Consider the following 24,627-nt stretch of genomic DNA (forward strand, 5'->3'; position numbering starts at 1 on the left):
CATCAATGGCTAATAGCCAGGATGGGCAGGGATGGTGTCCCTAGCCTCTGTTTGCCAGAAGCTGGGAATGGGCGACAGGGGGTGGATCACTTGATGATTACTTGTTCTCTTCATTCCCTCTGGGGCACCTGGCATTGGCCACTGTCGGAAGACAGGATACTGGGCTAGATGGACCATTGGTCTGACCCAGTACGGCCGTTCTTATGTTCTTATGCACAGTAAGTTATCAGTTTCCAGAAGGAGTCATAAGGTTATGTGCATGACATTTATTTAAGGTTATTAGAGGAGGAGTCAGACAAATCATGGGCTTCTAACTCTTCCTCATCTTTGTCAGGAAGGAATAGCCAAGCCTATTACAGAGCCCTGTGAAGAGGGCCCCACATGGTATGGACAGTGTGATGTTACAAAGTTACAAATAGTATGGGACTGTAATGGTATGTGCCATTGTAATAAATCCAATCGCAATTAGAATAAAATACTGCTCTCAGATGTCCATGCATGTCACTCCCAGGGGGAAATCACCTGTGTGCATCCAAAAGGAGGATTTGTTGTGACTATTTTGACATTGTCAAAGGCTCTCTGAAATAATAATCCAAGTCCCTCACCAAAGGCTCTTAAGCAAAGTACAGTACTAAGCTTACAATTCAGTTGATCGCTGCTCTACTTAGGTATGGAACTAGTTTACAGGTGGGCCAAAACCATAACTATCTAGCTGAACCATGCTGCTCACCTTCCCTCTGATCTTTGAGGGCTTGGATAAAGTGAGACCTGAATCCAAACCAGCTTTGGGTTTGGTTTTGCAAAGGTAAAACCCTATCCTACAAAACCATTCTTGCTTTTACCCATTTCTACAACTGAGACAATAAATATTACTACTTATATGGCACCATAGATATGTATAGTCCTGAACATAGGACAGCTGTGCTCAAATAAGAACCTGGGTCCCTGCCTACATGAGTTAAAAAATCTCCTCTACCCCACACCAAGCCTGTGTTGCCAGACTTGGCATAGGGGGATTCTCTGCGACTGGGAAGAAACAGTTCTCTTCCCCAGATTCCGGAGTACTGTAGTAGCAGAACCATTCCATGGTTGTTCCTGCAGAGCCTACCAAACTCCAAAGATTTGCCCTTCAGGACATGTTCTGTACCATACCATCTTAAGCAATATGATGCCATATAGAAGCAGGTGCTCATTGTAGCAGAAACTGATGTTAAATTTATTTCCAGCGCTATCTGTCAACAAGCTATTTAAGGCTTGTCTCTATATTTTTATCCTTCCTGCCAGTCTGAGTTTCTGGATGATTATTGCAAATTAATGATAAAGATAATAGCAAAATAGGCTTCCTTCCAGTGGTTGGAAGCATGTATTTTGGAAACATGTTGCTCCAACAGTTTACTGCAGCCAGAAATTAAGGACTGCAAGAATCAAATCATGCTCTTTATGTATTAGACAAGAGACAAAGGAACAGACGTTCCTGCTACCATTTCAATCAAAGGAATGACTCTAATCATTTCATTAAGGCCTATTTAAAGGGGTAAGTAAACAGATGTAAGTAAAGTAACCAGGGCAGATGAACTTACGTTGGTTCTTGTGTGCAATGCCACTGGGGTTACAGATTTTACGTGATGTGGTTTATGTTAGTTTTAGGTTTAAAAGTAGTAGCCCCAATCCTGCAATCTTTGTGCCAAGCTCAATGCTGCAAGGTGCTGAGCACTTGTTAATTTTCATGTGTTGGCCCAAGTATTGGCACACTGTCCTTTCTCTTGCAAAAGCTAAACCTCATTAGTTTAGATATTTCCTTAACAAAATTGTTTCATGCCTAAGTAATAGTTGGGCATCACTGCATGCAGTGACTACAGACAAAAGCTTTTTTAAGTCCCTAGCCTCCAAGCAGTTGGATTTACATACACCACCATTCCCCAATGTCATGTCTTCACAGAGCCACACTGAAGTCAATGGACTCTTCACTAGCACAGCTAGTTACAGAATCAGGGTTTTAGTTTGTTGGTCTAAATCCTGCCATCACTGTTCCTAGGAAGGAAGATTTAGAAGTAGTAGGGTTTATTTAACACATTCCTAGAGTAGTGAAGGTATACTAAGTTGCATAGCAAGCTAAATAGGCATTGCAATACATTTAGTTTATGATAATACAATCCACTGAAAACATATGAAGGGGGGAAAAAAGAGAGAGAGACACACACACAGGAATATAATCGATTCCTATCAATACATTACCGATCAGTTTTTCAAAAGCGTTGAGTCCTCATAGTTCCCATTTATTTCAGTTGGGACTGGAGGCACTAAGCACTTCTGAGAATGAGTTCCTAGAACTTCTAAATAGGTTTTGCAATGTAATTGCATTTAAAATGTTATTCTCAATATTTGTTTTACTCTATTTGTATTGTGGTAGCGCCTAAGAGTCCCAGGCAAGGATCACAGCCTGTTGTGCTAGGCACTGTATAAACAAACCAAGAAAACAATCCCTGCCCCTAAAATCTTACAATCCCAGCCTGCCATGTCTGGACTAGCCACTATATACCATAATGATGAGCAGCACAGTATATATAGACAGCTAGGCAAGCTCTTCAGATGTTTTCACCTCTTGCAAGTTTAACAAAAAGTTTTATTTGTGTTTTAACAAGAAATGTTATTTTACTTTCAACTCTATGGTGAAATCTCCTGGATATGCCACATTCAAGTACAGGATAACAAACACAAAAACACAGCTTATATGTGTAAGCTGTGTTCAAAGTTTGTGCTTGCTGATCTGCTTGTGCTTTTAAGATATTAAGTTTTTAAAAAAGCAAGCTGATTAATGTTTTTCTTTTGGTTTATTTTTATGAGTCACTCCACTAAGTATTTGCATTAGCAGGTCTCCTGCTGCCACTAGATCACTCAACCATGTTTGTTTAGTCGCTGTGCCGCTTGTAAAGTGCAACAATGTTGAATTTTTCGGGGTCTCCTTTTGGGTTCTACTAAATGTTTAAGTCTAACTTTTAAACAGTTGATTTAACACCCAATCCTGCAACCCTTCTGTGAGTAGCCCAACTGAAGTGGGACTACTCACTTGGGTAAGCGTTGCAGGACCAGACTGATGTTTTTATTGTAATTTTCTTTGTATTTTCTCCTGCTGGAACTGTATTAAAATGGAGGGCAAAAAACAACATAGCTGAAATGTCACTATCATTAAGTGCAATGCTTTTGTTTTCTCTTACGCTTCAAAATACAAAGCTATTTACTATGAACTACTTCTCAAACAAAAGACAACCAGGGATTACCATTTTTAAGCCACTCTGGAAAGAAGAATTATATTTCCATCTTAACATTGGAAGTTCTTTAACATTTTAGAGATGATTCATGTTAGAAGCCAGCATCTTGACTGGGACTGGCATTACCTTACTTCTAGAAAATAAAATGTAATCAAAGGTCTTGTTGCCTAGTTATATCAGAGTGGAACTACAGTCAAGGTTGTGGCTATGTTGACTAGCACCAACAGTAGAAGCTAAGTCTAAGGGAGATTGAAGAGTTCCTAGATTTCTCTGTTTCCCTTTCTGAGGCTGCCATCCATACTCTGTTCAACCTTCTGAATCTCTTTTCCTTATCAGATTACTCTCTCAGCAAGCTTTACTTCCCCTCTCCAAGACTGCAGGTATAAGGAGAGAAAAGGAGACTCTTAATTAAGTACAACAGAGGTAAAAGCCTTTTCCACTAAATTAAAATGGAATAAAAGTCTCAGTGCTTACCTGTTCACAAGGAAGCCTGTTTCAGACCAGAGATCTTCTGCAGCTGAGACTTTGGGTCTCAAGGGAAGCATTTGTAATGGCAGCTCTTCAGAACAGCACTACTTCTGCCACATCAGATGTTAATGGTATTTTTCCTTCTCTGCAGTTGATGCAATGGCTGACGGGAGAAAAGGGAGTGTTTAAGGTTTTATGAGACTTAAAAAGTGTTAATATGTCTGAGAGCAGCCTTCTCTTGAATATTCAGTTAGGATCTATGCAAGTTTGTCTTAAACTGCAGTACTACTCTGAAAAGTGACCCATTGTATCTTTTTACTGATCACATCTGTTCCCTGTGTGAATTCAGAGTTGCATCTGCTGACTTCTGTAACAAAAACACTTTTTTATTACTTCTTATTCCTGCAGCACCAAAACAAGTCAGGAAGAGTGAACTACATCTCTGTTTGTCTATCATTGAAAGAACTATGTCATGTGTGATAATTTCAAGGCTAATCAGTTCACATCTGTGAAGATCAACTGGTCAAGTGAAAGTTAAGGCATAACTTGCAGAAACTTTATCACCTGTGATGATGTGCAAGGTAATAAGAACCTAACTTAATGATTGGATCTCTGGTTGAATTTGTAGGCTTAAGGGAAAACACATCTTTTCAATTTGAAATGTGCTTAGATTATAAGTGAAGCTACTGGAAGATATTAAAACACAAGATTTCACAAAGCTAGCATGGAACTTCTCCTGATCTAAATACTATATGGTTATACATACATATTAGCTGTTTCTCTTTATGTTACCTAGTAAATCAATATATTAATTAACAGGATCAGTTCCTGCTGGAGATTTTTCTTAACAGGATAATCCCAAAAATCTCTCACTAACATGCACTGAAATTAAAACCTGTTTTTAAAGACCAGGGACCACATTGTACCATTGATTTTAAAACTGAAACCTCACTTGAAGAGAATAGCATATATAGTCCCAAATCACTCAACATTTCCAGCTCACTATTTAGTTTTAAATACACATACACAGATACTGCTAAATAATTTTCTGGTACAGCTAGGCAGGTTCTACTGAATGTAGAATCAGAGAAGCTACCACTACTAGGAGCAGAGTTCTACCTCCCCTTTGTGCAGTTGTTCTTATTAAATCTAGTGAATAAAGCACTCAAGTTCTCAATACTCTCCTACTTAGGATGAATCAGCACAGTTTCCATATCTTTGAAAAGAAACTCTTGGAGTAATATTTAGTGCTTCTCTTTCTTCATGTATGCTTCTTCTTCATGTATGCTCATTTTCTTTCAGAAGTCTCCTAGGTTAAGGTTTAAGGATGTCTCTGTTCTAGACAGAATAAGTTTGTGGTCTAGACTACAAGGTATTTGTCATACAGCTAAACCAGTGTGTTTTTTTTTAAATAAGGAAAAGCTGCTTGAATACTATTTGACTTCTGCATGTGCCAACGTTCTACAGAGCTCACAATTCTCTGGAGTGTTCACTATTCAGGTGACTGATGCTGTTCATAAACTGAGATCTTTCCAGTATCAGATTCCTCTCTTCCGAAGTTACTTGCAGACATTAGACTATTTAAGTATTCTTTATAATATTGGGAACAGACAAAGGCTGGCCACATTGTTTCATTTTCAGCAAGTGTTGGAGAAAGGACTCTTAAAGTGATTTACTAAAGAAGTCAGGATCATTATCTCCATGTTAAAGATGAGAAAACTGAGGCAGGGAGAGGTGAAGTACTTGCATAAGATCACAGAGCAGGCCAGTGACGGAACTGGGAACAGAACACAAGCCTCCTGAGTCCCGCACTAGCACTCTGTCCACAAAACCACACTGCCTCCCTAATTAAATATATTTGGTAACAAACAATGTTTTTTGAAATATTTCAAAACCAAAAGTTGGTGATAAACAACAGATCACAATTTTTTGCTGGGAGTAACTGTAACAACCTCTAGGATAGGTCACCAACTGGGTTTGAACATAGAACCTTCATCTCTGTAGCACATACTTCTACCACTTCAGCTAAAAGAATAGCTCCTTTAACAGGCAGAAATCATTGCCTCTTATTCTCTGTGTAGACCAGCCACCAGAGAGGGACATAATACACACTATGCAAACACGGTACATGGAGTTGGGAGAAGTTTTTGCAATGATCCTTGAAATGAAGAGCAAAAACATTTGAACGAAAGTCTCACTGAGACTTGCTCCTTGATCACAGAAGGAGAAAAGTAGGTGTTTCCCATGGCTATAGCACAATAAGTCCCAAGATAAACACTCTCTCTCCATATTTACTACCAAAGGGTAGAATTTGGCCCTTTTGCCAAATGCAGGTATCCAGCCCTCCTCCTAGTGAGCAATACGTTCCCATGACTGATACAGATTATAAATTGCTGCTAGAAGAGCGGGGAACATTTTAGTGCAAAACAACAGGGCAACACCAAACCACAATACCTGTGACTTATCGTAGACACGCTGCTTGGGCCATCTCAGCCAAAGTCTGAAATGAGGGTGCGGGAACTGGAAAGGAGTCAGGCTAACTGTAATATGGGATACTAGAATACTATTGAGCTTTCTACAGAAAACTCATAAATTAATCTTGCCCTGCAGTAACTTCTGCTCTGCAATTTATACACTTCAGTGGTTTTAAATGCACCCAAGTAACAACAAGCATTATTTGTCATGCACAGAGTGTACATCCATATCCTCTGCAAAATAGCAGGTGTAACTCACTAACTAATTGTTCTGTGTTCCCTTGTGGCTAGATCCCGGAGGCTAAGCATCTGTTACTACTAACAGCAAATAGAGCTACTTCTTTCAGTCACGTGGTTAAGGGCTGTACCTTGTAGTTCCAAGGTTTAATGTCTGCTGATGACTCAAGGTGGGAGTTGTATGCAGTCACATATGCTACACATCTTACCTATACATGATAGCTGGGCAGTTTTAGCTAACATTGTTTTCTGTACTTACTCCTCCCATTGAGGATTTTCCAGTTCCCATATGATTATCTAGAGTTACTAACACTTACCTTTGGAGCTACGTAATCTGAAAGGCAGGAGATATAGCGGTCTGGATAAGCATGCTTTAGGAGTATAGCAGACCCCAGCAGGTCCTCCATGGAATGTCTCAATTCACAATAAGCTTGGCTTACGCTTCAGTCACTTTTCTGAGATGTACACACTGGACTCTGATGATGGAGCATATCCCCCTAAGGGCTAGCTGCTGCCTCAATTATATGTCTACAACTCCCATCATCATAAATGAGAATTTAATCTACTAAACAAGAGGAGACCATACCTTTAGTAAGGTCATGCCCTCAAAATGATTACCACTAATGTGCTCTTACAATAAAGCCTGTTTCTAAACTCATTTGGAAGACCGGCTATTGACAGTTAAATAGCGGATTATGATTGTTAGTTGATGGCTCACATATGACTTACTATAATCACGAATGTATTATTCTGCCAGTATATACTATAACCATTTTTTCTGCTATTCTTTTCTTTCTGGTAGGCTGTAATCATTTCCCTCCCCTCCAATTCCATCCCCAGCATTATATTTCTGGGGTGTATTTGTCATAACTATTTGAAAAAGATGCCTGTTAGAAAGTGTCTAAATATATGATTGTCTTGAGTCTGAATGTGCAGTTCCCTGGTTATTTTATCCTTCTCTCATATTAAACCTTTGGCACAAAGGCTTTTGTCTATAATTCACTGAAGCTATAGCCCTGGATGTCAAGAACATTATTTCTATTAGCAGTTTTAAAGCCACTGTAGAGTTCTAAATTTTTAATCTGGTGAATTGACACTTTTTATCACTCAGGCTGTACTTACCACATTTTAACAGCACTTGCAGTCCTCTTTCACACAAGAAGTGCTCTATAAATAAAAATTGATTTCTTGTTAACCAACCACACCCAGACATATTTTTCTAACCTTTGCTGTAGAAATCCCAGACTCAAGTCTAAAAATAGAAAAGAACAATCTATAAATAGACATAATGTAAAAAGCTTTTAAAATACCCTGTAAACACTACTGCTTTGAAATAAAATACTGTATTATTTACTAGACGCTCTGAGGGGATGTGAAATCTCATAGCAGGAAAAATAATCCTATAAATTAGAGATGTTGCATGGAAATTCTGGTGGTGCCACAATTTTGCACACATTTTGCACCAAAACTTTTGGTGATGCCACTGACTTATTGTCAGACCTCCCAACATTTCATGTGGCTGAGGTTGGGCCCTGTGTGCCAAGTCACAATGCCACTCAATAGGGGAACCCTCTCTAACATGGGGCACCAGGCTCACTGCCCCACCTTGGGCAGCCCTCAACTTCTCCGGGGACAGAGAGGTTTGGGGGTCAGAGTGGGACAGGTCTGCAAAATCCCATCTGTATTTCTGGAAATACAGCTTTACTTGGAAATTCTAGTGAGGACCATGCCCTCGTCTCCACCTGCTGCCCCAGAGAGGGGTGAGGTCACGGCCATCTTTTGCACAGAAATTGAGGTGACACCGAAGCCACACTCTGCGCCCCGCCCCGCCCGAGGAAGAAGCTCAGTGATTGCTCTGGGCCATTTGCTGGGGGCCGGGGGAACCCACAGGCCAGGCCTTGTCCTGACGCAGCAGGAGGAGGGAAGCGGCAGAGGGCGGGAGGTGCAGCCCCCTCCCGGCCCAGGGAAGGATTGGCAGCTCACAGAGCTCCGGGAGAGGCGGCTGCGCACGCCAGCGGACCCGCGCTCGCTTGGTTTCCAGGCGGGGTCCCTCTTGCCCAGCGCCGCTCATTGCTCCCCGGGCGACCGGCCCCTGGTTCCCGTTGTTATGGGGATCATCACGCGGCTGAGTAGCCCTTCCCAAGGCCTCGGCACGTTTCCTCCACCCGCCCGCGAGGGGGGTGGAGGGACGCCGCAGAGGCTGCGGCGCTCCCCGGGGCAGGGGGACTGAGCCGTGGCCGCAGCCGGCGCGGCTCCCCCAGGTAACCAGGGCGCCGGCTGCCCTGCCGAACACAGGCGGGCGGGTGCAGAGTGAGGCGTCTTCGCTTTAACTACCAAGGGGGAGAGAGAAATACCGGGGGGGAGCTGGGATTTGAGTCCCCCGCGGGGTTCCTCGCTGGTCTGACTGGGTGCTGTGTTCAGTCCGTCGAGCTCCGACGCCTAGTGGATCGACCTAGGAGCCGCTCCCTTGGGCGAGGGGTTTCTGGCTCTACTCAGAGCGCCTCAGGCTTTTCAGCGGCCGAAATTCACCGCACACACAAAAACAGAAAGAAAAAAGTCTCCTCCCCACAGGTGGTTGTTTAGTTTCATCAGGTGTGGGGACTTTCTCCTTTCATGTAGTTGGATGCTGGCCTTCAAATTAGTACATCAATTGAGCTGCAAAATATGGAGGGTGAGAAAGAGCGAGAGCTGGACACCAGAGGGATTTAGGTGTCTAGCTGCCATTTTAAACATCTACATCCAAAATTTAGATCTTCAAAACCCATGCTCTGGTGCCGCCTAATCTTACAGGTGCCTTAATTCCCTAGTCACCTAAATTTATGCCAATAAAGGCCCCCAGTGCATGTATTTCTCTTGGTGGGCACGCACACAGCTGCCTCCATCCTGCTACTGAATGCCCAGCTCACAGGTAAGCCCTAGTAAGAATCATAAACTAGAATCTAGCCTGGTGGTTAGAGAGGTTAGGGGGCAGGCCTGGGTTCAAGTTGCTGTTCCAATGCATAGTTAATTATTTTATAAAGAGTAGAACAGCTTCAACAGGAAAGATTAAGAGTGTTGTACATCAGCATACCCTGTAGGCTGGTGGGTCAGTTATTCACCTGGGACATAGGAGCTCCTTGTTCAAGTCCCTACTCCATATGAGACAGAGGATGGATTTGAACTAGAGCCTCCCATAGTCTTCCTGAGTGCTCTAATCCCTGGTCTATTGAGAAAAAAGGACAGTATCTCATTTCTCTTGTGAGAAGGGACTCACCTGGCTTAGGTTCCTAAGTCCAGGAGAGGGTTCATGGTTGTGAATCCTCTGTAGAGGGAGGCACCTCCTGTTAGGCACCTAACTCTTTGCAGAGTGGGTCTTAGGCCACATCCATCTCCTTGGCGTTTCCTTTTGGCTGGCTCAGGCGGATATCTACTCAGGTGTTGTGCTTTTGGGCATTCCATTCTTAGATGCCTACCTCTCCCCATGTGTTGTATAGGGAGCCAGGGTGCCTAACTCAGTTCTGTTGATTTCACAACGCAGCAGGACACCTAAAAGTTAGGCATTGAAGCTTTGAGTCTAAGTCCCCTCTATGGATCTAGAGCAGAGAGATTTCACTTGAAAAGGGATTCTTACTGTAATATAGATGGGCCTACAAACATGATAGGACCCAAATAGAATTGAATGAGCCCAAATCAAAGTCAAACATGTTTGGAACTGTATCTGAGATTCCAAGCTTATCTCTACAAAGGAACAAATTAAAGTTCCAGATCTGAACACTCCTGAACTCTGGAGATGTTCAAATCCAGGCCTAAGCATTAAGACTAAACATGGCTGCTCTGTCTTGGATGAACTGAAGAGGACAAAGCAGAAAGTTCCTTATACCTGTCCAAACAGCATCTCTTTGTGCTGGGGATAAGGGCGAGGGGGAGGAGGAGGAGATAGGGTAGTTGGCCAATGCTGCTGGCAGTGGCTTCAGAAGGCATAAATTGAAGGTGGAGCCATGCCTCATCCCACTCTCAAATCAAAAACCATTCAGTTGCCAACAGACAATAAATGTTAGATTTTGCAACTAAAACCCAAGGTATTTTGAAGAAAAAATGTCAGTGCAAAATTTTTCACAGAAAAAAAAAAAAATCAGGACCTTGTAGGATTGGGCCCATAATTGAAAGCTCCAAACATTTTGCTTTCAGGGCTAAATACTGCCAAGATTATTCTGTATCTAATGTTGAAACAGCAATTAGCATCCCAGAAATTAATTTCCATTACATGTAATTTTGAGTAGCTTGTGATGGCACCTCGAGACCTCTAGAGCTATGAAAGAAAAACAGGTTGCAAATCCAAAATTTAATTGGTAGAAAGTTAAAAAAGAAGAAGATAAAATCTAACAAATTGTGACCATTTTGTAGTTTAGCATAAACCTTCCATTGTTTGCAGTTGATTTCCGGGATTGTAAATTAATGGCCCAGAACCTCAGCTGGTGTAAAGCAGCGTGGCTCCAGTGAAGTCAGTGGAACCACACAGATTTACACTGAAGAGATGGCTCTACAGACACAGTTCTGCAAACCCTTTTTGTGCAGGACTCCTATCAACTGTAATGGGAGATTTGCGCAATGAGTGGGAAATCCTGTCCCCACTGAAGCCAATAGCAAAACTCTTATCAGTGTGGCCAGGATTTTACCTTGATTTGCAATAGCGATGATTGAAAAACAAATAACTAAGAGTGAAATCCTGGCTCTACTGAAGTCAATAGAAGTTTTGCCATTTACTTCATTGTGCCAGGATTTCACTCTTAAGAGTTTTGGAAGAGATATAAACCCTCATACTCCAAGGCATAAACCAATTATAATTAAAGAGAGATAAGGAAGACACTATACCTATGAGCAAATTATTCCATAACTGCAACTTTTTCTGAAGTAACTGGTCATTATTGCAGATAAGAGTCTGGATTAGGTGGACTGTTGGTCTGTTCTTGTACAATCCTATATTCCTGGTAAAACATAGTCAGTCTCTTCATGCAGCAGATTTAAATTGCTGTAATTATACCAGATTTTTATGTACTTTTTCTCAGTTGCCAAGAAGTAAAAGTCAACAAAAAGAAGAGGCCAACACTCTCAGGAAAATAAGTTTTGTTAGCTATGTCAATACAGTAGAACTTAACTAATTATCACTTTGCTAAACTTCCTATTTGATAATTCTCATAAATAATGTGGTGGTCTCACCCCAATTCTCAGGTCATTTTTAATAGCAGAGCGATGTCTCGTATTACTAGGATGACTTTTTAAACAAAAATATGGTAGTCTTTTTTACTAATATACTATGAGAAATCTTTAATAATTACTGTAAAACTAAACTGCACGTCTGTCAAAATAAATGAAGTGATACCACAGCTTGGATTATTTAACCATATTTATTCACTTAAGGCCAGATTTTCAAAGGTATTTAGGTGTCTAAAGAGGCAGATAGGTGCCTCGTGGAAATTTACGAAGAGTCTGATTCTATGAGTTGCTGAGTATATCCCTTGAGTTGCTGAGTCCCCTCAACTCCTGTTTAGTTAATTTCAGTTGGAGTTTACACTGATAATTCACAATGGGGCTGCTAGTCGTTAGTGCCAGTCATTCTTTTAACACATTATAGTTATTATTTATTTGTGTTACTGCAGCTCCTAGGAGCCCCAGTCAAACCAGAACCCTATTGTACAGGGCGCTTTGCAAACACAGAACAAACAGACAGTCCTTGCCCCAAAGATCTTATAGTGTGTAAGAGCCATTCACGACTGTTTGGTCCCATCCTGCCATGCTGCACATGGAATGAATTCTAATTGAAATCATCAGAACTTCTGTGCTAAATGACTAGAGGATGAGGCTCTATATCAGAGGTTCTCAAACTGTGGTACACAAGTTCCATTCAGGTGGCCCGCGGATAGTTCCCTCTAAAGTGCGCGCCTAGGCGGCCGCACACAAGAGAATGAAGGGCCAACCCACTTAATTAGTGGAGCCACACAAGCGTGGCTCCACTAATTAGGTGCCTGACCCAGGAGAAGATGCACATGTAAGGTGAGGTGGTGACCTTGAGGGGAAAAGGAGATAGGTGGGAGGGAGCAGTGGGGTGAGAAGAGGGGGTGGAGGGAATGTGGGACATGCAGGGCTGCGGGGGGCCAAAGAGGTGACTTTCCCCAGCTCCAGGGCTGCGGCTGCTGGGGACACATGGCCCTCCTTCCCAGCCCCAGCTCGGGGGCTGCCACGGCGGGGGAGAGAGGGAGAGACACCCCTCCTTCCCAGCTCCAACTCGCAGGCTGCCACGGCGGGGAGAGAGGGAGAGACACCCCTCCTTCCCAGCTCCAACTCGCGGGCTGCCACGGCGGGGGAGAGGGCACATCCATCGCATTAGAAAGGTAAGACTACTGATAATAAAATATGAGTTGTGTGCTTTTGTTTGTAGAACAAAAAAGTTTATTATTAAGGTTTTTTTTATATAGCACATTTATCCAAAGCGCTTTACAAGAGTTAGCTAACAGTACAAACAACATGTGGAAAGATCATTAAGTGGTCCGCTGAGACCCTCAGCAATTCTCAAGCAGACTGAGAGCCACTGCTCTATATCATGATTTCCCCCATAGTATCTGTTTAGACAAGTCCAATTAGATAAAACAGAGATTGTAATTGATATTTATTCTGCTTCAGTTTCACCCCCATCTCTTGACCATGTAACTTTAGATTAACTATAAATTGTTTTTAATTTTTTTCCTAGTAATTTAGATATCAGCAACTCTCCTTAAAACTTCCCAGTTGTGCATTAGATAATTAGCTAATGTGGTGTTAGCGATTTGCAGCATTCCCGGTACAGTAGTTACTAAAAGGAACACTTGGGGAATATTGCTAATGCTAAGGTAATGTTACTTAGCTATTTAAGGCAATTGAAGTGTTTTCAAGACAGCTACTGAAGTAATTGTTAATAATCGATTGTACAAAAATATACTGACGTATTATTAGGATGACATCTTCTTTATTGTATCCCTGATATTTAGGCAAAAGACCAATATGCCTGTATGCACTGTTTCATAATTAATTATAACAAAAAGTTTGCAAAGAATATAAAACCTCATTCTTCAGGATTTAAGTCAATCTAGAGAGAATGAGGATGACATCTAACATGGGGGGGAGGGCAGATTATCCTACATCTCTACCTACTTCAGGTTTCTTACACCTTCCTCTGAATTACCGGCCATTGTTGGAGACAGGATACTAGACTAGATAGATCCCAGGGTTGGATACAATATGGAAATTCGCATATGTTCCTATTGTTTCATTGTCAGCATATGTCACCAAAGGGAGGGGGGCCAAAACTTCATAGTGTTTAAAGTTATAAAGTCCAATTCTCCCTGATTCTCCAAATTGTGCCTGTTGCTTGCTCTGGTGGACTGCTCTGGCATAGAGATGCTCTGGCCATGTCCCCCCCACCCCTAAGCTCGGGCCTGTATGAGTGGATAGCTAGAGTTGCTATGTTGGCTTTGTGCTGCCCAGAGATTCCCCTACTCGTGAGAATTCTTAGCCAGCCAAATTCACTGGCTTTATGTTCCTGTTTCTCTGGCAGAACAGATCCTGTAGGTCTACATGGTAGCAGACATTGCTTTTACTTTGTGATACCTTAGGTCAATTATCCATCACCAGTATCAATTAGAAAAAAGCCATTAGTACAGAGCACTATAGCACCCAGTGTTACAGTGGAGAAGGATCGTGATTAATATACTGTAGTAAACTTCCTGGCAGCCTGGCCAAGTGCAAAGCATGCCATTGAAGCAGCATCAATTTAAAAAAAAAAAAAAAAAAAAGCTGCTGTCATCATCTTCTCCCCTGCAACCATGTATCTGTTATTTCTTTCTGTGCTTCTGTTGCTTCCAGAAGAGCCTATATGACTTTCTCCTTGCTAACTGCTGTGAACCAAAGGGTTTCAAATGTGAACTGCAGTCTCTGGATAGGATGCTATGTTCAAGACTGTCACCTTTAATGTACTACACCAACACATCAATTTGATTTACAGTCCCCTGGTTTCAACATAGAAAAGTAGTAATAATACTATAATAATAATAATAATAAATAATAGAATATAAAAAATAGAATGATCTATGAAAATACATTTTGTAGTTCAGGACCCTTATTGAACACCTCTCCAAAGAGCTATAGATTGTATCTCAGCATTAATCAGAAACAGAAGTTTGATAACTGCTTACCGAATAAAACCAAACTCATCTTAAAAATGGATTACTTGTGCCATTTCACTTTTTTCTTTTTGATCTCATTGACATTGTCATTCTAATATTGTGGTATAAGAAGGAGAAGTATATACCTTACCATACTGGTGCTGAAATGGGAGGAAATAAGTGGAGAGAGTAAAGATCCATGTAAAGTCACAGAAAATAGTAGAGAACAGTAATGAGTAATCCTCATATTAAGCATCCTTTCTCCACATCCTTCAAACTTTTTGGATTTTATTTCCTTTTTAATCTTCTACTTTGGTGTTTTCTAGTAAAAATCATTAAGTTCAACAAGAACATTTATACTATCACAATGGTATCTAGGCATCAGATGAAATGTATCAGTAAAGGTTATGGATATCTGCTATTGCATTTAGCTGCTGCTAAGTGGATTTTTGACCTTTATTTAATGGGAATGACCCCCAGTTTCAGCCGCGGATGTAGTTGCATCAAAACCAACTCAAGCTACACCGATAGAACTTATACTGGTTGCAAGCAGGGATAAACTGCACCAAAGGCAAACCACATCTTTGCCCTTTCTACAGCAAGGGATTGCACTGGTGCAGCTATGCTGATGTCTGAAACTGGTGCTAAATCCCTAGGAGACAAGACTAATTCCCAGTGTAAGTTATACCCACACGAAACTCCCTTTTACTGGCAGAGCAGAGCAAAGAGTTCTCAGAAGTTGGTGGGCTATCTTACTGTGGCACTCTGTACCTTGGGGGAAACACCCAGCACCCCCATGTTCATCTTTATAAAATGATTGTGTGATGTCCAATGCAAAGTTTGTCATGTTGGGTGTCTTTAGAAGGCTGATGATGCACTGAGCATGGTTGTTATAGTGATGTTTTAGTAATTGTTATAGTGATGTTATAGGTTATAATTTCATGTATATAGTTATGAGGCTGAAAATGTATCCTCATGTCTTAAAGCAAGCCCAGACAAAAACTTTCCAGAAGCAGAGGGGCAATTCACACCTCATCAGGGCGTGGATGGGACAAACCCAGCCCAGCCTCACAGGAACAAAGGGCGGTGGCCTAGGCAACAACAAAAGAATCTGTTAGATTCTCGAGGGAGTCACCCCTCTTTCTTTGGTCAGTTTGGAACTGTGATGAGGTAATGCTCACCTGACTCTGAAGGGGTGGGGTGGGGGCAAAGCCAAGAGGGAGGAAAGAGATGATCACATGATGATCATTGTGCCAGAGAAAGAGAGAGAGTGACTCTGCACTTTAGTGAAAGAGATGACAAAGCATATTTCATATTTCCATGCACCAGTCACCCTGGTATCTACATCCTTTCTTCCACCCTCTGCCGGTCTTGGCTGTTTAAATTGTAAGGTCTTCAGGGCAGGGAGTGTCTCTCACTAGGCAGTGCCTAGCACAATGAGGCCCTGATCTCACTTGTGATTTCTAGGAGCTACTACAGTACAGTCAATCAATAAATAATCTAGGTACAAGTAAGTACTGAAACATCACAGGGACCATGCAAAGGATGTCAGGAGAAAACTTTTAGGCAATAGAAATGGAGATGACTCTTAGCAGTCCAAATACTGTCTTTAAGGAATCTAAAATAATAAGAACTTCAGTAATGTGCAGGCAGCAGGTTCCTGGCCATCAGAAGTGATAGCATTTGCCTATTTATTCTTTGCTCTTACTTGCCCAGGAGGGGGGCCATATCCTTTGTTAATGAATGCAGTCTGAAGTGTTGTACCTGCAAAATGCCTTACCTTAAAGTGTCTCTGCCTTAACTGAAACAGGTGCTTGACTGTGCTTCCTGCCAAAGCCCACCAAGATGCAATGGCTGGGCTGCATGCTTGAGAAGCTGTTTGGCTGCTCTACCTGGCAATTAGCTCATCTGTCCTGCCACCACATGCAGGTTAAACACTGATGAGCAGGCTCCCCAGCGTGTACAAGTTATCTCATTTGGATACTGCATAAAAGATTGCAAGTTTTGGCTGAGCCATGACCCATATGCTACAGAAAGACATGTTAGAACGTTACCCTGTTGCAGAGGGGGTGAGTAACTGCAACTTGAGAAACAGGAGCTAGCTAATTAGCTGAATAAGGCTAGTGCAATTGGGAAGTTTTAATTACTATTTAAGATGCTTGAAAATGCTGTTAGAAAATTATGAGACTAGTACTGGTTGTAACAAATGCCAGTAATGAATGCAGATGCACAGAGCAGTATGGATGATGTACACAGCTCTAGACTGAGTCAAAATGTAGAATTAAGGCTGCTAGGTCTTAAAAAAGAAAGACATTTCTAAATATCCTGCCAGCTAAATCTATTAGAGGCTACCATTCCAGGTGCTATTAATGAAAAGTGACGAAGAGTGGTCAGAAGCTGCCTGTGAAGTTAAATTTCCCCTTTACTTTCATGTGCTCCTTATTGTATTTGTCTTCTGTTCTTATTTTTCAGTTTTTATGGGGATAGATCCGTGCACAACTCTCCTTGATATCAAAGGAAGTTGATAAAGGCTATGCTTTTTCCCTCTTTCATCTCTCTCTTGCTGTTACAATTATAGTGGTGGCCACCCGGTGCCAGAAAGCCCATTCAGAGTGAGGTTACTCTTGCTCCACTGAGTAGTCCCACAGCTGTCTAGCCCACTGCTAAAAAGTGGGCATTCCTAGCCAGGGAGGGGCATAGTCTGGGTAGTTTGGGTATGGGCTGATTGAGAACTTCCTGGAGGCTCTCTCTACGAGGGAGGTGCCTATGGGTCGCTGACTGCTGTTTAAAGTGGGGGTGAATTGGGTCTGGAGTGGTGAACTGGGTCTTTACAAGACCTGGTAGTTAGATACTAGGAAGTGCATCCAGCTGGGACTCTGTATAGTACAGACAGAGTGAGCTCTATATAAACAACAATAAAGAGCTGTTTGGGATCTTCTGATTTATGTGATGTGAGCTGCCTCTGATACCAAACCAGGAACGCTACATCCTGTAGGTATTCTCACGGTAGCCCAGAGCTATTACAGTCTATTGGGAAACTATCCTGTGTTTTAAGAAGCTGAAAAGTGTTAACCAAAGTGTTTTAAAATGTGCTTTGGTGGTGGAGTATGTGCAGGAAGAACTGGTACTGTGTGCACTGTTAATAGTACGTCTCAAATATAGTATTTCTGTATTGCTGGGGAAGAAGATCCACACCCACTTGTATCCAACCTTGCATGATTAATAGAAAACATCTGAAAAATCCCATGTTGTATCTGTTTAAATGTGTGTTATCAAACTCACTTCTCTTTCAAACTTTGCACATTCCTAGTACTAGGAACACCATGTGGCTACTTTGAAACCACACCATAATATGCCTCCCTAAATTTGTAAAACAAACAAACAAACCCCTACATTAGAAGTAGAAGTGTGTGATACAAGACAGCATAACTGTAATGAGTAATGTGACAGGGGACAAGGCTTCATAAGGAATTGCCTTTGTCACTATCTCTTTCGCAGAAGGGGCCAAATCCTGCCAGGGACAAAGCACTCTAAATTGCCATTGAAATTCATGGGAGTTGAAGGTGCTCAGCATCTTGCTGGAGGTGCTCAGCAACATGCAAATTCAAGCCCTTTATCCTTGGAGAATGATCCTCTCCTACAGCAATAACTGCTCCATTCTTTCTTTTAGATGGTCTTTAATCTCTTCTATTCTATTTCATTCTAAATATTCAGGGAGAGTCTGTCTCCTCTTTTTTGTGAATGACACTATCAATGTCTTGTTGTTTTTGTGCATTATTATGAGGTGGAACCTAGCAAAGTGCATCCTGAGTTCTGTAATTTTTACTTAGCGCTTCTAATGTTTACTTTCACCTATGCATCCGATGAAGTGAGCTGTAGCTCACGAAAGCTCATGCTCAAATAAACTGGTTAGTCTCTAAGGTGCCACAAGTACTCCTTTTCTTCTTATAGTTGCTGTGTCTTATAGTCACTAGAAAGAATTCCCTGGGTAGGGCATTTCCTTTTGTCTACCTGCTTTAAGAGTATCTGATTTTTCTTCTATTTAATTTACAGTCTGTCTCCCATTAAAATGCTATATTTTGCATCAGTGCCTGGTTCTTCTAGCAACAAAGTGTTGCATTTTTATTTCACAAATTATTTTTGTTATACTCCAGAAAAATTAAAGCAGATGCTTGGTACAGATGCAAGCAGTTGCTGGAGACATCATACAGGGGATAGTGAGACAGTACAGTTAATATGAAACTGAAAAAAATACAGAGAAACTGGATAGAGATTATACAGACAACAAATACACCATTAAATAAAAATGATAGTGCACTAGCCCAGGCCCTGTCACCCCTCTGCCTCATGGCAGCAGAATCAGGCCTGGTAGGTTGATTTTCTGATGGATCAGAAATCAAAGATGGGGAGTCTGTATATATTCTTAGTACAATTTGTTCATTTACTCTGTATACCCCAGTTCTTGAACAGAGGTGATCATAATAGGCATGCAGGTAAAGCCCTCTTTCAGAAGTCTCAATCCAAAACCCAACAATGTTGAGTTCCCAGGTAGTAACGTCTACTCTGATAACTGACTGTAGTCAGAGAGATTAAGGCAGAGAGCAAACTCTTGCTGCTTGCCATAGCTTCCCCAAAGAAAATACTTCACAAAACCAAACTGACAGTATAGCATTCCTTCAAAGACTGTAGGCTGCTCACTAAGAAAAAGAACTCGTAACGCTATGTGTGACTGCCATCTGGTGACTTCCACCATTAAATTTTTGTGGGAAAGGTGCCAAAATACATCCGGTGTATGTGAAGCCAAAGGGATGTTAGCATGCAGTAAACTGCATTGTTGAATTGGGGCCTTATTGCACTTGTACCATTTTCTACAGCAGGAGGGTACAAAGGTGTAGGTGATTTCCAGTATCAGTGTTTCAGTATCAGACAATTTGCTACTGCAAATTTGCAATTCTTCTGCATCATTAAAGGCGTGATCCTGCTCAAACATCCTGCTCAGTTTTTACCTCAGGGTAGTCTCCTACTGACTTCTTCACTTGGAGATTTATCACGGAACAAGGATGTCAGGATAAAATGGGGCACAAATAAGTAATCTCCGCATTTTTTTAACAATTTATCACAAATTCATTTGCGAATCAAAGTTCTTTTAAATAAAGTGACCTTAACTCTATCCTCTTTTCTACAGCTTGTTCACAATAAATAATAATAACGATAATAATAATTAATATTGTTGAAACAAGCCTAGATTTCTCCAGAGATAATTTACTAATGTTGCCTCAGAAGGAATAAAAAGATGAATGTGATTAACAGTAATATTTTAAATTCTGTCAACATGCAGTGCAGGGTATCACAAATGTTAAATTAATGAAACAGACAGTTCCTCTTTAAATGTTAAGTCAGTTTATTAAAGGATGATCTAATTATTATAATGGCTTTCAATACTAAATGAATAAAAGTGCTTGAGAAATCTTTTTTTAATCTTTTTTTTAAAAACATTCTGGACTAGCATTGTGGAGTTGAGCGAGGAACTTCCTTTTGTACTTATCCTGCTGTGATTATAGGGCATGCTCTTGTAAAATGAGACACTGGCCTTTAGTTCAGGGCTTTTATTTACTTACATGAGGATTAGAAATAGTAACAGAGGGGAGCACAATCCTCAATCTTAGCTCCCATTGATTTCAAAGGAAGATTAGCCTATGTAAGACTCCGTTGAAGGTGGCAGGATTTGGTCCAAATAATTATATTATCCAGAACCTTCACAGCCTCCATAGTTTCAGTGCTCTGGACACTGATGTCATCTCTTAACTGCATCCCTTTAAAATTAAGAGTGGTGGCCAAGATTGTCAATGATGACTAGTGATTGTGGGAGCTTCCATTTTTTTAGTGTCCAAATTGTGAATACCAATAAAGGGGTCTGAATTTCTGAAAGTGCAGCGCACCCACCCTCTCAAAATCAGGCACCCTTTGAAGGGGTCTCCAGCAGCCAAACTCACTAGCCACTTTTGAAAATCTTGACCTTAGCTTTTAGTTATGTAAGCACTAGTTAGGTAAGTGGGGTTGCACAGGTATATCTGGAGCAAAATATTGTCCTGGAGTGCACAGACAAGAACCAAAACAAGGGCTCTTTTGTCAGCATGTGGGTGCAGCTAGACACATTCCATCTGTTACACACTAAAGGAGAATCTCTGGGCTCCTAGGGTCTGCAAATTAAAGTTATGCCTCCAAATTGAAGGAAGAGTTTTGCTTTTTCTGGTTCTGATGGCAGAGTCACTATGTCCATAGAGGTAGCTGAGTTGCCCCTTCTCACTGTGGCTCATAAAAGTAATTCCAAAGAGAATTTTTTCTAAACTGATTTAAATGAAACTGGTTCAACTTCTTCCTGTAGACAAGTCCTTTGGAACCTAAATCCAATGAGAAATAGGCTCCTACGTGCCTGAGGGCTTGTCCATGTGACAGAGTGCACAGGGTGTGAATTTAAATCCATTTAATTAAATTGGTGCAAAAGTCTGTGTGGATGCTCTTATTTTAGTATAAGAATGGCTTATTATGGTTTAGCTTGAATTGATTAGGAACAAGTTTAAGCTAAATCAAAATAAACTGCTCATACTGAAATGAGGGTGTCCAGGGAGTCTTTTGCACTGGTTTAACTATATCAGTTTAAAAGCCAGTTTAAATTATGTTGATGCAAATTGCTCATGAAAACAAATGCTAAGTAACTTTTGAAAATGGGACTTAGGCACCTAAATCATGTAAGCAGTTTGGAAAATGAACCGCATTTCCTCCTTTGAAATAAATTTCAGCAGTCAGCATTGTAATAGACCTTCATAATGTCAATGCAATTCAGTTTTCCTTGTCAGCTTCTGTACTTACTCCCTCACTTCTGAAGCTACATAGGGCTCATTTCAGGGTTTTGTTTTAGGTCTGACTTCTGTGCTGCAGGCCCATTTTGTCCCCCCATATCTTTAGAAAAGTAATTTGCATTGTGTTCTTTTCACTGCTCATGCTAGCCATGAGTCATATTACATAGCAGCATGCTGGTTTGCCTTTTCGTTAGCGCAGATGTTTACATGCTCCACAGGGGATGCCTCACATGATTGTATATTATGTGACATTGTGCAAGTGTCAACATAGTACATTGTTCTTGCATTGAGGAGATTCTCGGGAAGATGCTGCTGTAACAGGGAGTTTTCTCCTGAGGTGATTTCGCCGAAGTCTTTGCTAACGGGTAATGAAAATGGGGAGGAGGGGGAATATTGGGGAGATTTTTCAAAGAGGCAATTAGATGCCTGAGTCCTATTTAAAGGCAACAGGAGTAGGGCATGTCTCCCTATATTATTAACAGATTCTCCTCTCCCCCATCCTAGTTCTTTACCTCTGCAGGACAGCCTTGTTCATGTAGGAACCATGATGGCCAGGAGTTCCCCAAACCAAGGCTATCCTGGAACACCTGTATGGGGATGGCACAGTGGGGAGGGATAAACAATATATATCGTTGAAGTCTACTTGCACTTGTGCCAGCTTCTTCTGGGAGCTGGGAGAAGGGGTGAATCTGTGGTGAATCTGGCTGTCCTGCTCCTCCAAATCTCAACAGCTGGAACTGTGCAGAGTCCCCACAGAAGAGCTTTCATGGGGTACCCCTCCACCATGACTCTCATACTGAAATCTGCATGAGCAAACTTCATTCCACCTAGCTACATGTAAGAAGAGGGGCTGAATAAATTATGTGGCTGTGTTCGTAATTGGAAGGAGCGCTCTTCCTCATTAAAGGCCTGTTCCGAAACCAATTGAAGTCAGTGGAAAGACTTCCACTGATTCCAGTGGGGTTTGGATCAGGCTCTAAGCTGGTAGATTATTAGTATAATAATGCTATCCATTGTTACAGAGCTCTTGATGTTCACAAACACTTATAGATTAGGCCTCTCTGTACCGCTCTGAGAGAGATGTAAATATTATTGAACCCATTTTACAGTGGAAAACAGGCTCAAAGATGTTCAGTGACCTACTCAAAGTCACACAGGAGCAACTCCTCGTCTGACTCACACCCTTTACAACTTCAGTGGAGTAGGTGGGTTTCTGGATTTTAAGTCATAGCAGCTTGTGGCTCACAATGAGTGTGCTGGGATAAGAACCCAGGAGTCCTGGTCCTCTGCTCCCTGCCTAGGTAATATGTGAGCACTCTGACCACTAGGCAACGTTCCTCCCTCATCATCTCTTGGCTCTGGGACAGCTGAATATTTCCTGCTTTAATAAACAGCTAACCAGTATTTTTCCTTCTTTTCTAGGATCCCAGTTAGCCATGGTCCCCAAGTATTCCATGATGGGTCCTTTCAGAGGACACATGAGTATCAAAAGTAGCCGTAAGTACTAAAATGAATACTTGAATGAATACTGCAAGCTCTATCTTTCAGGTGATAATATAAATATTTGTGGGACCTACATTCATTTTGTGGAAATGGCATTATTTAATAGGAAAAGTTTAGTGGTTAAAGAGATAAAACAGACAGTTGTCTATACCATGATTGACTGCCCCAGCTAATGATTATATTGAGCAAGTAAGATTTTGCAAGCAATCTAGCTCAGGATCTTTGCCTGGAGCAACTTTAGAGGAACAAATTGAAAATTTGCTCTGTAACTGAAATTTCCCTTTTAAGTGCGTTCCGCCTGTGACGGGTTGGATCACAGAAATCCCCTTGGAGTTGCCAACTGATGTGCCAAGACTACTTCTGCCCCTGCTTTCCCTGCCAGCTTGGGACTCCAGAACCCTGCCTGGTTGTGCTAGACACGCTTGCCGGCCACAAACACAGACCTAGGTCTGAACCATATCCCACAAACTGCAACCTTAACTGAAAGCAGCTTAAGAAGTGTTCCTGTCTCTAACACTCAGATGCCCAACTCCCAATGGGTTCCAAACCCCGAATAAATCTGTTTTACCCTGCATAAAGCTAAAACTCAGAAATTGTTCACCCTCTATAACACTGATAGAGAGATATGCACAGCTGTCATCCCACCCCCTCGCCCCCCCCCCCCGGTATTAATACATACTCTGGGTTAATTAATAAGTAAAAAGTCATTTTATTAAACACAAAAAGTAGGATTTAAGTGGTTCCAAGTAGTAACAGACAGAACAAAGTGAATTACCAATCAAAATAAAATAAAACACGCAAGCCTATGCCTACTACAGTAAGAAGACTGAATACAGATTAAAACCTCACCCTCAGAGGTGTTCCAGTAAGTTTCCTTTTACAGACTAGTCTCCTTCGAGTCTGGGTCCAGCAATCACTCACACCCCCTGTGGTTACTCTCCTTTGTTCCAGTTTCTTTCAGGTATCCTTTGGGGGTGGAGAGGCTCTCTCTTGAGCCAGCTGAAGACCAAATGGAGGGATCTCCCAAGGGTTTAAATAGACTTTCTCTTGTGGGTGGACACCCCTCCCTCCCCCTGTGTAGAAGCCCAGCTACAAGATAAGAGTTTTGGAGTCACATGGGCAAGACATATGTCCATGCATGACTCAGAACTTACAGGTAGCGGCCATGGTTCACATGCTACCTTGAACGTCCTCAAGTAGACTTCTTATGTGGATTGGAGCCTTCCAAGATCCATTGTCTGTTAAGTGTTTCTTGATTGGGCACTTAACTTGCAAATTCCCTTCTAAAGAAGCTGGCCAAATGCCTTACTAAGGCTACTTAAAATCAAACCAGTACACAGCCAATATTCATAACTTTGAATACAAAAATGATACATGCATACAAATAGGATGAATAGATTCAGTAGATCATAACCTTTACAGAGATATGTTACATGGCATATGTAGCATAAAACATATTCCAGTTATGTCATATATACATTCATAAGCATATTTCCATAAAGCCTTATGGGGTGCAACATCCTACAGGACATCCAACATCCCCCAACACCTGCCGCACCTTACCCCACAAGCTCAGTATGGGTTTAGTCCTGTAGTCCTTTCATGAAGGCAGGCAAGAAACCTCCACCAGTCTTAGTGCCTC

General features: G+C 41.5%; 1 protein-coding gene and 1 pseudogene across 1 annotated transcript in view; one reads left to right on the forward strand and one right to left on the reverse strand.

The window, feature by feature from the left end:
- The window catches only part of KCNK2 (potassium two pore domain channel subfamily K member 2), a 206,922-nt gene extending 198,380 nt beyond the window's left edge, over window positions 1-8,542 (reverse strand). The window contains exons 1-3 of the mRNA XM_043543656.1: window positions 8,432-8,542; window positions 7,571-7,615; window positions 3,744-3,900 (exon numbers count right to left, since the gene is read on the reverse strand). The gene's annotated coding sequence lies outside the window, so the exon portion shown is untranslated. The remainder of the gene's footprint in view (window positions 1-3,743; window positions 3,901-7,570; window positions 7,616-8,431) is intronic.
- The window catches only part of LOC122465086, a 109,636-nt pseudogene that overhangs the window by 17,895 nt on the left and 67,114 nt on the right, over window positions 1-24,627 (forward strand).

This window comes from Chelonia mydas, chromosome 3 (assembly GCF_015237465.2).
Source record: "Chelonia mydas isolate rCheMyd1 chromosome 3, rCheMyd1.pri.v2, whole genome shotgun sequence".
Lineage (NCBI taxonomy): Eukaryota > Metazoa > Chordata > Testudines > Cheloniidae > Chelonia > Chelonia mydas.